A 19,026-nucleotide genomic window follows, 5' to 3' on the forward strand; every position below is an offset into this window, starting at 1 on the left:
GAACTGTCTTCACTATATCACCGGATATGCATTCACTTTTTACCATTAGAATCCGGTAATAGGAATGATAAGGGCATAAGGGAGTTATTTCTTCAAAACAGTTGGTTTATGTATTCTAAAACTCTGTTAAAACAAGAAAAAAATAGGAAGGCATTGGAGACGAGACTTCACCCCTTTCAGAAAATGACACCACGTGGAATGCTGAATACATCTTTCTCTCTGCATGAGATGATATTAGTGGCCTAGAAATAGAACTTGGTAAAATGAAGCTCACAGTCATAAATAGACAACCGAAGGTTTGGAAGTGCAGGGAGGGGATTTAATCAGGAAAACGTTCTTTTAATTTTAACGGTTTTTCATAGCAAAGCCACGGAGGAACTTAGAAAGAGGACTAATTAAAACAGGGGGACAGAGGGTGAAGTAGATGATTCTTGTACCGAGGCTACTGCAATACAGGAAAAGTGCATGGGTATATTCGCTTCTCAAGAAAATTGTGGACCTGTTCGTGCAAACCATGACCCAGGTCAGCCCGACGTGGCAGGGTGCTTTGTTAGAATGTGTATCCCAGTTAGAACAGTGCTGCCTGGAATTGGACCATGAGAGTGGCAAGCAGAGTAAGACAGCATTTAATAGACTGTCTTAGGAGCTGTGCCTGCTGTTGATTTGGCTGCTTTGGTACAGCACATGGATCTGGGTTTGCTGTAAACTTTGCAGATGACTCAACCAGAGTATTGGCCAAAATGTGGTGCTGGCAGCCTACAACAATTCAGCAGTGTAATTTAGAATTTAAGAGCACAGGCTCTGGAGTTAAATCTACCTGGGTTTTAGTTTCCTCCTTCTTTGCTTCCGTCCCTGCCATAACTGTTTGTTGAGTGCTAAGTAATAGGCAGGCACCATGCTCCCCAGTGGGGATATAATGTGGAAGAATACTAAATACGGTTCTTGTCCATTTCAAGTTTATTGTCTAGCTAGGGAACGAACAACAACAACAAAAATACTAACTGTAAGAATTACTGTGGAAGAAACAAAATTTGGTGATGGGGTAAAGGGAAGTATATCATGAAGTTAATGAGGTATTGTGATAAAGTCTACCACCTACTCACTGTGAAAACTTACCTTCTCTTAATCTAAAATGATCTCACTTTTCAACTAGGGATAACAATAATTCCTTTTTTATAGGGTTTTGGTGAAAATTAGAAGAGATAATGTAGGAGTTCCCCTTGTGGCTCAGCAGTAACAAACCCAACTGGTATCCACGAGGATGCGGGTTTGATCCCTGGCCTTGCTCAGTGGGTTAAGGACCTGGCGTTGCCATGAGCTGTGGTGTAGGTTGCAGCTGCAGCTCAGATCCTGCATGGCTGTGGCTGTGGCATAGGCTGACAGTTGCAGCTCTGATTCGACCCCCAGTCTGGGAACTTCCATATGCCACACATGCAGCCCTAAAAAAAAAGAAGTAATGCATAGATAATGCTTAGGTCAATTATTGGCATTGAGTACAACCATTGCTACTGCTATTCTATGATCAACAAGGCCTAATGACACTAAACCTTCTCTAAACTAACATCCCAGGTCCTTTGGCCATTCTTTTCCTAAAGTAATTTCCTGATCTCTTGCTGTTTTGGTCTTCTTTCCAGACACCCAAGCTGGTGTTTGAGCACTGTCTCCATAATCTGATAAGCTAGCACTTGGAGAGGACTCAGCTGAGGTTCTGAGGGTTGCTAGTGGCAAAGTTGAACTGCAAACATATTGGCAAAGGTCTGTGGGGGTGGGGGCAGGTCTGAGGCAGAATAACTAGTGAGATACTCAGTGTTCAGTGTTTTCCCTACTCACCTTTCAGCGTCCCTCATTTGATCAGTGAGTGTTTTCCTTTCCAAGTTCAACTAAAATTATCTCTCCCTACTGAAACCTATTTGCATAGGAGCTGCTGCATTTAATTACAGTGATGTATGAATGACTAAACTGGCTTACAATGTTGGTTTAAATGGGCTAACCCCATCCTACCCCCAATGTTGGCTTTAGGTGCCAAATGACCCCAGAAGGGATGTATTAGCTGTGTGAGTATGTTTGTTCTTTAGGAAAACTTGATCAGCTCACTGCTATGTCTTTATTCCAAATTGGAAGGAATAGCCAGTAAAATAGAAGACAAAATAATCATGGCAACGGGAGAGAACTGACTGGGCAGAACTACATGGAAAGGAAAAAAAAATCTGGAAATTTGTAGTGGACTGCAATCTTACTATGTATTAAATGGTTTAGAATCCACATAATGCTGTTGACATGATTCAGGTTTTTCCTTGGTAAAGTAAGACTAATAGCAATTACTTCACAGGATTGTAGGGAGGATTAAATGAGTTGGTAAATGAATGGTGCTTGGAGCAATTCCTTTCATAGTGTAAGCATTTTTTTTTTGTCTTTTTTCTTTTTAGGGCTGCACTCATGGCATATGGAGGTTCCCAAGCTAGGGGTCTAATTGGAGCCGTAGCTGCCAGCCTACTCCACAGCCACAACAACACAGGATCTGAGCCACATCTGTGACCTACACCACAGTTCACGGCAATGCCAGATCCTTAACCTACTAAGCGAGGCCAGGGATTGAACCCGCATTCTCATGGATACTAGTTAGTTTCGTTAACCACTGAGCCATGGTGTAAACATTAAGAAAGTGTCATGTGATTAGTATAAGTCTGTGCTTATTAAAATCTTGGATCTAGATCAAGGGAGGTGATAAAGTCTATTTTCCTTGGTGCTGGACAGACCACAGTTAAAACACTTGAGTCCATTTCTTGGCGATGTAAGCATGTTTTATTTATATCACTGAGAATTTTTTTTTTACTACTAATTAAGCTCCATATTTTGTCCAGATTTCACCATTTTTTTAAAGTGGTAAAACATACATAAGATAAAGTTTACCATTTTAAACATTTATTAAGTTTACACTTTAGTAACATTAGGATATTCACATTGTTGGGCAACCATTACCGCCATTCATCTCTAGAAATTTCTCGTCTTTGAAAACTGAAACTCTGTACCCATTAAAGAAATAATTCCCTGGAGTTCCCATTATGGCTCATTAGGTTAAGGACCCTAAGGATCCAATATTGTCTCTGTGAGGACATGGGTTTGATCCCTGGCCTGGCTCAGTAGATTAAGAATCCAATGTTGTCATAAGTTGTAGTGTAGGTTGCAGATGTGGCTTGGATCTGGAGTTGCTGTGGCTGTGGTGTAGGCTGGCAACTGCAGCTCTGATTTGATCCCTAGCCTGGGGACTTCCATATGCTGTGGGTGCAGTCAAAAAAAGGAAAAAAAAAAATAGAGTTCCCATCGTGGCTCAGCGGTTGACGAACACGAATAGTATCCATGAGGATATTGGTTCCATCCCTGGCCTTGCTCAGTGGGTTAAGGATCCAGCATTGCTGTGGCTGTGGTGTAGGCCTGCAGCTATAGCTCTGGTTCCACCCCTAGCCTGGGAACCTCCATGTTCCACCTGTGTGGTTAAAAAAAAAAAAAAAGACAAAAAAAATATAATCCCTCATTCCCCGCTCCCTACAGCCCCTGGTAACCACCATTCTGCTTTCTGTATCTATAAATTTGATTACTCTAGGTATCTCATATAAGTGATAGAATAAAATATTTGTCCTTTTGTTGCGTCTGGTATAGTTCATTAGCTTGATGTTTTCAAAGTTCATCTATGGTGTAGCATGTGTTAGAATTTCTTTCCTATTTTTTTTTTTGTTTTTTTGTCTTTTTAGGGCCTCACTGGTGGCATTTGGAGGTTCCCAGGCTAGGAGTCCAATCAGAGCTGTAACTGCTGGCGTACACCACAGCCACAACACCAGATCTGAGCTGTGTCTATGACCTACATCACAGCTCACAGCAACGCCAAAAGCTTAACCCAATGAGTGAGGCCAGGGATTGAACCTGCATCCTCATGGATGCTAGTCGGGTTCATTAATCACTGAGCCCGACAGGAGCTCCAGAATTTCCTTTTTTTTTTTTTTTAAGGCTGATTAATATTCCATTGTATGGATATATCATATTTTGTTTATCCACTCATCTGTTGATGGACATTTTGGTTGTTTCCACATTTTGTCTATTAGATTCTTTTGGGTGTACACTCAGAGGTGAAATTGCTGGCTCATATGGTAATTCTATGCCAAATTATTTGAGGAATTGCCCTGCAGTTTTCCACAGTGGCTGTACCATTTTACACCCCTACCAGTGATGTATAAAGCTTCCAATTTCTCTCCACTGAGTAGTTTTGGAGGCTTTTAAATTAGTTGCCGACACATAAAAATCACGTCTGTCAACCTTGTTTTCCTTTGTGTCGGGGGCTAGGGAGAATGAGTGTTATTTGCTTTAATTCCAGATTGAGGGTCTAGGGGACAGCTCTAAAGCTAAAGAGTAGAGGTTCTAGGGAAGTCAATCTGGACTCAATTTAAAGTACTCAAAGAGGGCTGCTTTGGAAAATCGAGAGTTTCCAGTCATCTCTTAGAGCCCTATCTGTCAGGGACATTGTAAAGGAGATTGGTGAGCTGAGTGAAAGTTTGGAATAGAAGGCTTTTTTGCACTTACCAAAATCAAATATTCCACCATATTAAACACTGCAGTTAAGCATCAAGAGTCATTTCCATGAATGCTTTAGAACATCATGGCTTTATAATCACCGTATAAATAACTATAACCTTAAACCCCCAATAATGAATCTATCGCTAAAGGAACAGTTTTTAGTGTTAGTACCTGGGCATCGGAGGAATATTTTGCCTGCCTTAGCCCATTACTTATTTGGTCTATAAGTTCTGGTTGTAGAGCTTATATGAAACCTGTCTGAAAAGTCTGAGTTAAATTTGAGGTCTGTATTCTCCATTTCCCCTACTTTTGCTTCTCCATGAAGAGCTTTGCTAAAATGACAGATGGCCTCTATTTTTAATGGACTTGTAAAGATGGGAAGTATGATTGGCTTAGAGGGCTTTGGGACAGAATTTTTCAAGTATGTTTATTTTAGTACAAAGGGAATATGAAATCCTCTCTAGCATCTGTAGGATGAGAAATTGGTCCATGCCCCCAAGTGGCAATGGAACAGCCATTAACATCTACCCATAAATCGAGGGCATCTTTTTGCTTATTCCAGTCTTTGGCCTCTGCATACTTAATGAGAAGTTTTTTCTTTCTTTTTTTTGTTTTTTGTTTTTTGTTTTTGGTCTTTTTGCCTTTTTTAGGGCTGCTCCCACAGCACATGGAGGTTCCCAGGCTAGGGATCTAATCGGAGCTGTAGCCACCGGCCTACACCAGAGCCACAGCAACACGGGATCCGAGCCGCGTCTGCAACCTACACCACAGCTCATGGCACCGCCAGATCCTTAACCCACTGAGCAAGGGCAGGGAGCAAACCCACGACCTCATGTTACTCGTCGGGTGTGTTAACCACTGAGCCACGATGGGAACGCCTTAATGAGGAATTTAATCTAGCAGACTTTCACTAGATTTGTGAAGAGTTAATGATCCATTCTTGACAACGTGGATCTTGCAGAACTTTATGAGCAAAAAAAATCAATCGATTTTTTGCAAAGCATTAAAAAAATTGACATTCTTTGGCCAGAGGTCAGCACGGGTCAATGCTACCACAGGTGAAAGGAGATTAGAGAACGAGATAGGGTGAGAGAGGAGAATTGATACAAAATTCTCATGGCTTGTGATCCCAGGGAAGCTGGGCATTGCGTGCACTAACACTGCAGATCCCTCCTGTCCTCTGGGGTCTGACACAGAGGCAATATAGGCAATGTCCTGAATGTTCTTAGGAAGATATAGGATGCCCTCGGTCCATGGATATAGTGACCATATTACTTCACAGACCCAAGAAGGACCCTGCCTTTTCCATGATAAGTTGCTTGATGTCAACAACATCGACTCTTTGGAATTCCTACCGTGGCGCAGCGGAAACGAATCCAACTAGGAACCATGAGGTTACGGATTCAATCCCTGGCCTTGCTCAGTGGGTTAAGGATCCGGCGTTGCCGTGAGCTGTGGTGTAGGTTGCAGATGTGGCTCAGATCTGGTGTGGCTGTGGCTGTGGGGTAGGCCGGGGGCTACAGCTCTGATTAGACCCCTAGCCTGAGAACCTCCATATGCTGCAGGTGTGGCCCTAAAAAAAGGACAAAAAAAAAAAAAGACCGAAAAAAACCCCAAAACAACATTTACTCTTTTTCATTTCTAATTCTCAATAGTCAGTAGAATGTAGTTTTAAGAATACCAACTCTAGAGACCACCTGGGATTCAATGTCAGCTCTGCCCTTTACTATCTATATGCTTTCATCTAATTCCTTAACCTCATCACATTTTAATTTACTCATCTATTAGTGGGGGAGGTCATAACAGCACAGGCCACATATGATTGTTTTGAGTATTAAATGTGATAATGCACATAACAACCAACCAAATGTTGGCTGAAGGGAAAAGACCATGCCAGTATTATTTTCTGCCCACATTCTTTCCTGCCAATACTATAAACACAATAAATATCTAATTTCTCTGCTTAACACAGAGTTGGCCTTAAAGGAATCTAGGTGGTATGATTAAAAATTGTTGAGTCCCCTACCTTAAATATTTCCTTCATTCTCTATCATGGCATCTGAAATTTCATTTAAGATTTAGTTTCCTTGTCTATGGGAGACTTTCTAATCTTTAGGAATGCCTTGCAAAACTGGAAAAAAAATCTCTGTGAAAAGGAATACTGTAAGCCACTACTAGACAATTCATCAATTAATCAACAGTTCTTATTGAGAGTTCATTGACAGCCAACCCAAACTAGCTTTTTGAAAACAACATCTGGTTAAATGTAGGAGGAATCAAGAATATGAAAAAAAGGGCAAGAGAAACTAAAAGGATATGGGGGTGGGTGGGTTCTAAAACCCAGTATTACCAATGATATAATTTGCCCAGGAGTTCATCAATGATACTTAACAAAGTAGGGATAAAACTGAACAACAAACTCTATGTGAGCAAGGGATACAATCTCTGACTCTGTGTCTCTTTCTTGGCTGAGATGAACTAACCTCTCAGTGTCTCAGTTTCCCTCTCTCTGTAATGCTTGTCTGCATCAGGCATCTACCAAGGTGCCAACTAAACAGGCTATGTGTTGCTAGCTGGTACCAAAGACAAGCTCCATTTCTTATTTCTCCCTCTGGGCAAAGAAGGAGGTAGTTGTCCCAGGACCACATTGTGAAGCCTAAGAGCCAATCCATGATCAAGCTGCCTGAGGGCCTCACTGCATAGGGTATCTCTCTGGAAATGTTGTTGTTCTTTACTTCTTGCCCAGTTTTTCACCGTCCTTTACTCTTTTCCCAGTTTTCTTCTGGCAACTGGTATTCCCTCTGCACCCAATTCAGCACCCTTCAGATGAAGATCAAGTAATTTAAGCCATTTAAGACCTCAGCACACTCTCCTACCCAACTCTGGGTGTGGTATGATTAGCACTTTCTAGTTCTTGGTTTGTAATAAAAAGTCCTCAGGGCTATTGGTTTTTGATTAGATAGTCTACCTGCAATTTAAGTAGCTACTACTTGTTTAGACATTAGTGCTGCTTGGCTGTCAGCTATGGTATGAAGACCCGAACGCTTGGAAATTGCCATGGTCAGGGTTGACAATGGTTGAGAGTGTCTGAAATTTAATTAGCTTCTACTAGCATTTGCATTTTAAGTTCTTTATCAACAAATAAGAAAAGAAAATCAGTCTGCTTTTTCAAATTTATCTTGGGAGTCACAAAGACTAAAGGGTGATTTTGGCCCTAAGATGCAGGGAGGGTAGCTTCTGATACTGCATAAGACCCATCCAGTGGATAATAAATGAAACATGACCTAGGCCTTTTATGATGATGTGTGTCTTTGTTTTGTGTTAAGAGGGTTCTAGCATGGTGGTCTCCAAAATGGCATGTTGGAAGAAAATTTTTAACTACCGGTGTTATCTTAAATTTCAATATTTGAAAGGAAATAGAGTGTACTTATATTTGAGATTCAGATTGACATTTGTACCCTTATTTAATCTGTGTTAGAGGCTCTCATGCCATGTAACATTTACAAGGTATCCTGAGGGAAGGGTAAGAATTTCACAACTAGAAACTTTACCTGCCTTCAGAACAGGCAATACGTTGCAGTTTATGTATTCCAAATCAGTGAATTTATGAGTCATATTATCTGATTTTAATTAAATAAACTCTCACAAAATGAATATGTGGCTTAATAAATATTTCTTCAAAGCAACCATGGATTGACGATCATACTTATCATATAAGCACAAATGAACAACAATAAGATGGCAGAGTTGGCACCTGTCCTATTTTGTGGTATGAGCTATTCATCAGCTATTGAATTATCAGGTAAAAACAGCAGTGATCTAGTTAGTTTAGAAAAACAGTTTTCCAAAAGCAGAAGAAATCAAAATTATTGACAAGACTATTAAAAATATATTTATAGCCATCATTATTAATGATCATATATCATCCTGAGTGTATATTTTTGCCTTGAAATATTAGTGAATCACAACAGATCATATGCAAATTTTTGTGTAATATGGTATATGATCTCTGCCCTTATGCTCTGGTTAGACTATTGGTAACTTATCCTAAGGATTGCTTAGGAAGAAAAAAGTCCTTATTCCTCCACACCTTCACTCCCTCTGTTCCTTAGCCTTTTTTTTTTTTTTTTTTTTTGTCTTTTTGCTATTTCTTTGGGTCGCTCTCGCGGCATATGGAGGTTCCCAGGCTAGGGGTCGAATCGGAGCTGTAGCCGCCAGCCTACACCAGAGCCACAGCAACGCAGGATCCGAGCTGCTTCTGCAACCTACACCACAGCTCACGGCAACGCCGGATCATTAACCCACTGAGCAAGGCCAGGGACCGAACCCGCAACCTCATGGTTCCTAGTCGGATTCGCTAACCACTGCACCACGACGGGAACTCCCTGTTCCTTAGCCTTTACCCTACCTTCTCCCTCTCTGGTTGTTTCCCCACTTCCTTAAATCTAAATTACTCCAATATTCCTATTCCTACCTCCACCTGCAGTGTCAAATCAGTAATTCCCTCTCTATATAATCAGTTATGTTTACTCATTAAGAACTTCTCATAGCAGATTTATAACCTGGCTCTTGACACCAGTATTTCTCTTCAAAGAGACTCTGCCCCCCCTTTCATAGAACATAATCGGATTTTTAAATAATCCTATAAAATAGTGACTTCTTAGACTAAGAATAAGGTCAAGTTGTTTTTCTAGTCTAGATTGTATTTACTGAGTAGAAAGACACTTTGTTCTTTTTTTTTTTTCTTTTTTGTCTTTTTAGGGCCCACCACGGCATATGGAGGTTCCCAGGCTAGGGGTCGAATTGGAGCTGTAGCTGCTGGCCTACACCATAGCCACAGCAATGCAGGATCTGAGCCGCATCTGTGACCTACACTACAGCTCATTCCAATGCCAGATCCTTAACCCACTGAGCCCGGCCAGGGATCAAACCTGCATCCTCATGGATACTAGTTGTGTTTGTTAATGCTGAGCCACAGCAGGATCTTCAACAGATATTTGTTCTTGTGGGCTTGCTGTATAATTTTTTTTAAAAAAGGACTCTAGTCAAGTTCATACAATGGCACAATTGAGGGAATAGTGACACTCAACAGTAAAGCCACTAATCACTCAATTAATTGGATTCCCAAGGACTCCAAGGTGCTCCCCAAATAACAGATGTCAATGTTTGATTGTATATGAATTAGGCCTTTTTTCAGTTGTGTGTGAGATTAAAAAAAATAACTAAAAGTGGTTTGGGAAGAAAAATTGACTCAAGTAACTAAACAGTCCAGAAAGGCCTGCCTGCATCCAAGTATTGTAGCTGGGTCATGAGGCATCTGTTTCTATCTCTTGTTTCTCCTTTTCTCTAGGTTGATGTTATTCTCAGCCAAGATGCATGCTGACAGCTCTAGACTTACATCCTCCTAGTTTAGCAGTCCTAGCAGGAAAATGCTCTTTTCCAATAATTTCAGTTAATATCTTGAGGTTCACTCTTATAGGCCAGGACCAGGTCATCTGCTTTTCTGTGAAGTCAGCCACATGAACTGTGAGTGGGAAGTTGTTGTGCAAAGGAGATTTGGGGCATTACCAAAGGAAGGAGCGGTGGACTATCACAAACAAAGTTTTAACTTTCTTGTTATGGCATCTCTTGGGCTGAATGGGACTCCTCTGGGGTTGGTCAATTGCTTTTATTGTTTAGATGGTCATTTCCTGTGAAATTCTGAGCTTTTGTTGAAAATAGAGACTTGCTCTTCTTGCTTCCATTGTGTTCCACACAACAGAAACAATGAGTGGAAAACAATAAAACATCTTGAGCTTGTGTTCATTCTGTGTTCCTCATTCACTTACTCTTTACAAGATAAATGTTAAAGGAAAGAGCTCATTTCCCAGAATGGAGGGTGAGTTCTAAGATATCACTGTGGCAACTGTATAGTATCCTAAAGAGTCAAGGACTTAATATTCTTTTTCTTGAAGATGTGGAGGCTCATCAGACCTATGAGATCTGTAGTCATGACCAGAAAAAAAAAAATGATGGGAAGACAATACTCTCCCTGTGTTGTCTTGGAGACAAAAAAAATATTATTTTTACCATCTCTCCAAAAATTCCTCATCTCTCCTCCCACCCCAGCCATTTACAGTGGGTTCTCTTACAACTGGGGATGAAAAATACATTCTAAAGTCTGGGAGGTCAGCTCGGACTGCAGAAATAGGACCAGCTTTAATAGCCACAGCCAGTGTTTTTGTTTTTGTTTTGTCTCATCTTTAATAGTCAAGATGTTCCTGTCATTCATTAGAATCCAGTCAAAGGAATGCTGAATGGGGCTGATGCCATGTAATTGACAAGAAGGTCCCCTGGCCCTGGTGTGCTGCCGACAACTGTCTTGGGCTTTCCAGCTAGTCACCAGTAAAAGAAGTGAGGATTGGGGGAGGGAAATCATTACCAATGTTTTCACCCTCATTTAGTCCAGACTGAACATATTATGATACAAGTGTTAATGTGTCATGAAAACAGAATTATTGACAATTCTCAGCAGTGACTGAAGCATGCACGGGATGCTGAACACTGCTCCTTTGGCTGACATTTTGCAAACAGCCTGAACAGGGTGGGAGAAAGAGGAAGAAGGGTCAGGAGATGAGATTATCGGCACAAGAATTTTTTTTCTTCCTGTTCAAACTGTCACTTGTTAATTGTATTCAGCTCTCGTCACTGTTGGTAAAGGAGGGCGACTGGAATTATGAATATAAAATCTTCCAACTTTTAATTCATTTGTAACCAATGACTGATTGACTAGCACAACTGAGTTTGCATTTTAAATAGCTTTTTGGCATCCTTCTACCACCTAATACAATACAGATAATTCCCTGACAGCGTGCCAGAGATAATGCAATTATCATTGAGTTTCCTTAGACATGTTTTATATTATCTACTTAAAAGAATCCTATTTCCTCGCTGTAATCTAATCTAACTTGGACCTGACTCTCTTAAATGAGACAGATAGTTAAAAGACAAAGGGATAAGCTGGGGCTGGGCTAAGGTGCTTGCTTTCTTTGCCTCCCCTGTGAGACAGCATCTTCTGCGTCATCTGTGTCAATAAGGAGGCCGTAGCCCCCAGTTCTGCAGCTTCATGGCCCTAGGAACATCTGTGCTACCTTCAGGATATTCCCATAGACATTTCTAGTTATTATACTCATAGGAAGAGATCTTGAGAGAACATTGAGTTCATTTTCCTTCTTCCAGGAGGCACTGTGTTGGGACTGTTCCAACAGACCCAGCTAAAAACTGAGCGAGGTCCTTCAGCCCTTCTCCGTCCTACCCAACAATCCACAGCAGAGTCCATTACCCTTTTCCCTCAGGAGGTTCTTTACATATGATCTAAGTTACTGTCTGCGTAACTTATTGCTCATTTTTCTCTAATGCAGATTTATAATACTATCTATTCATGTAGCAATGCCTTACAGTTCCTAGAAACCACAATCAAATCACTCTTTGGTCTTCCCCAGTGAGATTGTTCCTTTTCCTTTATTTTTCTTTTAGGTCTCAGTTTTGAATATCTGTTGATGAGCTATCTGCTCTCCTTGGCCCTCAACTGATTCTCCACATGTGCAGAAATTGTGGAGTCCAGAACTGGTCTCTCTTGTTACAGCTGGAATAGGGATAGACTGGGACTGGTGGGCAGTCAGGGACAAACAGTCTAAGAATCACATTCAGTGGCTCAGTGGTAATGCACCCTACTAGGAACCATGAGGATGTGCGTTCGATCCCTGGCCTCGCTTAGTGGGTTAAGGATCTGGCGTTGCGTGAGCTGCAATATGGGTCACAGACATGCCTTTGATCTTGCATTGCTGAGGCTGTGGCTGTGGCTGTGACCTGCAGCTGCAGTTTCGATTCGACCCCTAGTTCCTTAGCCTGGGAACTTCCATATGCCACACCCATGGCCCTAAAAATAATAATAATAATAGTTATGCCAGTAGACTCATGACCCACAAAGTGAAATCATGCAACTTTGTGTTTTAGGTAATGCCAAATGAGTTTGGAGAACTGTATTTTTTAATATGATGAATAATGAAAATAACTACATATCTTCCAGATTCTTTTAGAAAAAGAAATAGTTTAGCCATCCACAGCAGAGATGTTTGTGTTTCTCACTCACTCATAGGTCTCCTCAACACCACGCAAGCTCTCACACTGCTTGTGTAAAACAATCCCAGTGGTTTCCATCCCCAGGCAGGTGAGAGTTTAGTGGAGGGGATCAACGTTGCACTTCTCACCCATTGTATTTTCATTAAACGGGTGGGCAGATTCTGCTTCAGCCAGGAAAACAATGTCTGGCTCATAGTCCTCAGGAATGTGTTCCTTTCTGACTGGCCATTGGTTTGTTTAAGATACATACCGTGTGTCTTATGTGCCAGGCAGTGTTCTAAGCACTTTATAAATATCAATTCATGTCATCTTCATGAAAATCCCAGAAGGCTAACAGTAGCCTTATTCGACAGATAACCAATGTGTGGCAAAGAATTAGTAAATAACTTGAGGTCACACCATGAATTGGTGGCGGGGCAGAGATTTAAAACCCAGGGAGTTTGATTCCAGAACCTGCCTGCTTACCTACTATCTCTCTCTGCCTTTTTGGCGTTCTTCTCCTTTCTAACCTCCAAGTCTCATCTCTTTTCCAAGATGAGATTTGGTCTCTCCTAAACTCTTGTTTTCCGGTAAATTTTCTCGGATAGAGAATGTATGTACATAGTGCATGATTTGGGGGCAGAGATGGTTGAGAGAAATACCTGTGCCTAAGTGGTAAGCTCTCTTTTACTTTGTGCATTTTGTTCTTGAGCTTTTTTTGCCACCTTCATTATGATGATAGTTTTCTATCCAGCTGCTTAATCAATTGCTTTCTCAATGGTTAAAAAAAAAAAAAAAAAAAAAAGAAAGAAAGAAAGAAAACCTGGTGAGAAATTTGGGCTATTCTCTTCATTTCTCAGATGTCTGTGACTGGCACAGGCTGAGAGCTTGCATTTTGCTCTTTCTCTATTGCATGCAGTGCCTGTAAACTTGACATGAAACAAAATACTCTCGATCACCTCTCCTCCAACAGAATCGTGGGGAGTGGGAGATCTTGTAAAAGTATGGATTCCTGAGCTTCATTCGTGACCCACTGAATTAGAATTTTAGGAAGGAAATCCTGTAATAGCACACATTAGCACACATAATAGCAAGCCCCCTGCTTCAGTGATTCTGATACATACCTAAGTTGGAGATGCATTACCCCAAGGAGCTTTGTGAATGGCCAGGCTGCAGAATTAATGTGGAACTTTTGAAAAAAATGCAGATACCCTGGCTCCACCCCTAGAGAGTTTATGCAGTGGTGTGCTGGTTAATGTTTAGCAACCATCTCTCTAAAAGAAAAAAAAATCTGATTTATAGCATTTGCCAATTTCCATGGTGTAAATATTCCCACCATGATGTATTTCCAGATAGATATGTGAGGTCACTGAACTCTGAGTTGGGAAGATGTGCACGATTGGTTCTTACAAGCCAGTGCAAGCTGGCACCTGCACATTGGATGGGTGAATGTGAGAGAGGGTGTAAGTAGGAAGTTGGCAGTAACATAGGAAGGTGAAGGGTATTAAATGGAGCTAGTACATGGCAGAGCTTATTTAAACCCAGCTCTTTCTCACTCCAATATCCATGCCTTTAATCCATCCATTTTCTATGCCTTTGTGCACAGCATAACCAGTTTACAGGAATATTCTTTCCCTCCAGCTCTGTCTCTGAAAATCCCACCCATCCTCATGGCCAAGCTCAGCTGCATCCTCTTCCTTAAGCCTTTCCTGTATAATTTCCGCACTCCCAACAGATGTGTTCCCTCCATTGCTATGGGATGGGTAATGGAGAGACGTCTTTAGTAGAAGCATGCTCTTTCAGCAGATCCACTCTGATTAAACAGAGTAGCGATGGACCATAAGGACAAGAGCGCTGTGGAGCCAGACATACATGTACTCAAACCCTAGCTCCAGTATTAGTCACCTCTCACCACCCCCCTCCTCAAAAAAATCAAAGCAAGGAGTTCTCTTGTGGTGCAGCAAGTTAAGGATCTGGCATTGTCATTGCAGTGGCTCAGGTCACTTCTGTGGCACAGGTTTTCAATCCTTGGCCTGGGAACTTCCAAAAAAAAAAAAAAGTCAATTTTACTCACTTCTCTAAGCCTCAGTTTCCATAGATGTAAAATGGGAAAAAATGATGTACAATGATGCAGGATCATTGTAAATATTGGTAATAATTCATGGGGAGCTCTTATAAATTGTGACTATTATTATTCATGCATTTGCCCTATACCAGCAAATGCTACTCCTGACTTTGCTTCTTCAATTATTTGATATCAAAGGCACAGCCTACACTGTAGCTTTCTCTTTATCAACTGGCAATATCAATCCCCGACTGACTCACCGGGCAAAAAGAGCAGCATTTGAAATTGTCTGTAGTGACTCTCAGCCTCACCCTGAGCTTTTGGTCAGGGCTGCCAACCCATACGGGAGCTATGTCCTTAGTCATCTGTACTCTCCTAAGCTGTAAATGACTGGCTTGCTGATATCCACTTGTCCCCTCCCGTCTCACTTTCAGGGTTATGAGTAAGTCAGGAGGGATAGAGCTGGGTTGAGATGAGGCCCACATGCTATTGTACCAGTGCATCAAAACTCACTCTCCATGCACTGCAGTCTGCTTGAGTGGCAGCCAGGCTCACCGGGCTGATGAAGTGATGAAGTGGTTGTCAAAGAAACAGGCAATACCAATCTATCAACTCAGTCTTGGCCTACAGGCAGGAGAGAACAGATATGTCTGGAGTTCACAAGTCTAGTCCTGGATCCTATAAGATGATTGCCGCCAGGCTGGGGGGCTGGAGAATGTCCAATGCTACAAAACTCTGTACTGTCTGAAGACTTTCTGAAATGCTCTTCTTTAAACTAAAGGCATCATTGAAGGCTGCTTTCAAAGCGTGATAGTCATGAGTGGGGCCACTATTACTCTTGATACCTATGTAGAAATCAGTTTCTCAGCTTGGTCATTCAGTAATGCTGAGTGAGAGTCAGACAAGTGTGTGGGCAGTGGACTTCCATTGTGGCTCAGTGGGTTAAGAACCCAACTAGTATCCATGAGGGTATGGGTTTGATCCCTGGCCTCGCCTAGTGGGTTAAGGACCAGGCGTTTGCCACAAGCTGTGGTATAGGTTACAGATGTGGCTCAGATCCAGTGTTGCTGTGACTGTGGTACAGGCCGGCAGCTGCAGCTTCAATTCGACCCCTAGCCTGGGAACTTCTATATGCCGCAGGTGTGGCCCTGAAAAGACAAAATAATAAATAAATAAATTAATTAATTTGTGACCAGGATGGGCTGATTTGCTATCAGAACTGGGCAGGGGTTAACAGAGGGGTTAATGTGAGAGGGGTTAATAGTTTGGTGAGAGGAGGGAGAATATTGGAGTCATTTCGAAATTCAACTTGGCCACTCAGACATGGGAGTTCTGTGGCTCAGGAGACAAACTTGCCAGATTTTGCCGTCTTGCCTCAGGCTGATTCTCTGTCCCAGGCTTAGAGTAGCTCCCTGAATTGCCAAGCAGCGAGTGACTTCACTTGCTGTTGGCCCGCGCTGAGAAACAGCAGATAATGCTATGACAACAGTTAGACATACTTGTGTGCACTTGCTGACAGCTCTGGGACTGGAGGGTGGCAGAGATGCATTTCCACAGCCTTTTTCACTGCTCACTCTCCCTACCTGTGGATGCAGGGATCCTGGGGGATCTCACTGAGTCGGAAATAAGGATTTGAATAACGCTGAGGGAAGTCTGTCCACACCACCTTTCTTTTTTTTTTTTTTTTTTTTTTTTGCTATTTCTTGGGTCGCTCCCGTGGCATATGGAGGTTCCCAGGCTAGGGGTCGAATTGGAGCTGTAGCCACCGGCCTACACCAGAGCCACAGCAACGCGGGATCCGAGCCTCGTCTGCAACCTACACCACAGCTCACGGCAACGCCGGATCCTTAACCCACTGAGCAAGGGCAGGGACCGAACCCGCAACCTCATGGTTCCTAGTCGGATTCGTTAACCACTGCGCCACGACAGGAGATCCCACACCACCTTTCTTGAAAGAGGCCTAGTGGAGGAGAGTGGTAGCTGGTGAGGACAAGTGCCCAGGATCACGATTGGCTGTGGTTTGACTTCTGACCCACAAGTTCAAAGGAACTATTTTCATTTTAGTTGTAACACAGTGAAGTCTGTGAGGGACATGGGTTTTTTCCTCCATGTAATTGTCATTTTGTCTCTACAAGATCTGATTAGTCGGGAGCTATCTCAGAAGAAAATTTCAGATCAATTTACTAAAACCAAGAAACCACACCCAGTCTTCCCTCATTGACTTCTTAATAAAGACAAAATACCAGACACCCAAACCCTCTATGACATGAGTGAAGCTTGACATTTATGCCAAAAAAGGTCTCCTCTCGGGGAAAAAGTACCTCCACCAGGATTCAGCATCATTAATCCTCATTCAGCTCAACTCGTTATCTTGTCCACTCTCATTCAGTCTCTCAAGGGTTTGCTTGTTTTGTCCCTCCTGTTGCTGTTCATTTCCACTCCATAAATATTTACTGAGTGTCTATTATGTATCAGGCACCATGCCAGATAGTGAGGCTGAAAATATAAGTAATTACAATAATTTCCGTTTACTGAGGACCGAATATGAACTCGATGTTTTAGATGTATTTTCTCTTAAATCCTCCCAGTTACTCTATGTAGATAGATACTATTATTATTCCCATTTTACAGATGAGCAAACCGATCTCACAGAAAGGTTAAGCAACTTGTTCATGGTCACAAGTGGCAGAAATAAAACTTAAACCTAATTTTCTCTGATTCAAGAGTCAAAGCTTTTATTCTGTATCATGTATATTACTGTGTTAAGATCTTTGCCTTATCTCAAGTGATACGTACGAAAAGCCTTTAAGTATTGTTATTATTCCCATTTTACAGATGAGGAGACTGAGAGGGGTTATGTGACTTGCCTGAGGTCTTGGGGAATTAGTGGTAGAGCCAAGATTTAAGCCTTGGTAGTCAGCCTTACAAGCACATGCAGGGAGTTCCCATTGTGGCACAGCGGAAACAAATCTAACTAGTAACCATGAGGTTGCAGGATCGATCCCTGGCCTCATTCAGTGGGTTAAGGATCTGGTGTTGCCATGACCTGTGGTGTAGGTTACAGATGTGGCTTGGATTTGACGTTGCTGTGGCTCTGGTACAGGCCGGTGGCTACAGCTCCGATTTGACTCCTAGCCTGGGAACCTCCACATGCTGCAGGTGTGGCCCTGAAAAGCAAAAATAATAATAATAATAATAATAAAATAAATAAATTTTAAAAATAAAAGCACATGCACTTAACTTTTATGTTCCATTGCCTCCTCGAAAGCAATCTCTAATGACTACATGGGGGTAAACAGGTCAAGAAGACATATCAGTGGCAACAAGACAGGGAAAACTAGAACTAGAAGCCCAGGAGATCAACTTGGAATTGGCGGGTGTTGTAATTCAGGTGGAGCAAATGGAATACCAGCAATATTACAAGGAGCAGAAAATAGGTAACTTAGATTCAGGAATAGGAGATTAAGCCCAGAAATGCCAGCTAAGGCAGGTAGTAGCACAAATGCACCCAGCAAAGGGTCACGTCCAGTATCTTCACAGAAGTCAGGAAATTTGGGTCCTAGTCTGAGCCCTACCATCATCTCCCTGGGTGATAGTGTGCAAGTTAGATCTCCTTGAGCCTCAGTTTTTCCATCAAAAAATCCAATTTGAGTTACTCTTCTGTCTATCTTACAGGGATATTGTGAGGATAAAAGAAAATAATAGACAGCAAAGACTTCAAATGTCTTCATTTCTATTAAATTTTTTTGAGTAATTAGACTCGTTTTTATTTGTTTTTGCATCATGTAGGTACCACCTGAATTTGTTTGATTTTTGGTGATTAACTGATCCAAATGAACCTACCAGTTGCCTTTAGACATATTTAGAAATGAAATTCAACTCTTATTCTACAGGTGTATCCCTGGGATCTCATGCTGAATAATCTCAGCACAGGCTCAAGGTGATTTCCAGCCACTTACTATTGACTCTTTAGTTTTTCAACTTGCTCATTTGGTTAAAGCAGAGGACAATGGAGTGGGCCTTCCTGAATTTGACAGAAAATTCCTCCTTTCCTTTGTTTCTTGAGTCATTAGCTGGGATTTTCTTGCCTTTCCATCCAGGTTACAGATTTTAATAGACTAAGACCCTTCCCAATGGCTTAGCCCCCCACACTCATCCCCACTTTCCCTACTCCCTGAGAGGAACTGAGCTAAGGGCTAAAATCCTTACCTTATTTTGGACCTGATTCCCAGGAGAGGGAGTTGTGGGTGTTATTACAGCCATCACCACTGCTACTCATAAGGCAGTAGGAAGGA

The 19,026-nt window shown here is 41.9% G+C and overlaps 1 non-coding gene across 1 annotated transcript in view; it reads left to right on the plus strand.

The window, feature by feature from the left end:
* RTL4 (retrotransposon Gag like 4) overlaps nt 1–19,026 on the plus strand; it is a 262,404-nt gene that overhangs the window by 195,798 nt on the left and 47,580 nt on the right. The gene's annotated exons all lie outside the window — the stretch shown is intronic.

This window comes from Sus scrofa, chromosome X (assembly GCF_054392235.1).
Source record: "Sus scrofa isolate SSC_HxYL_T2T_F1_AM1 chromosome X, Sscrofa_HxYL_maternal_Yorkshire_Landrace_v2.0, whole genome shotgun sequence".
NCBI lineage: Eukaryota > Metazoa > Chordata > Mammalia > Artiodactyla > Suidae > Sus > Sus scrofa.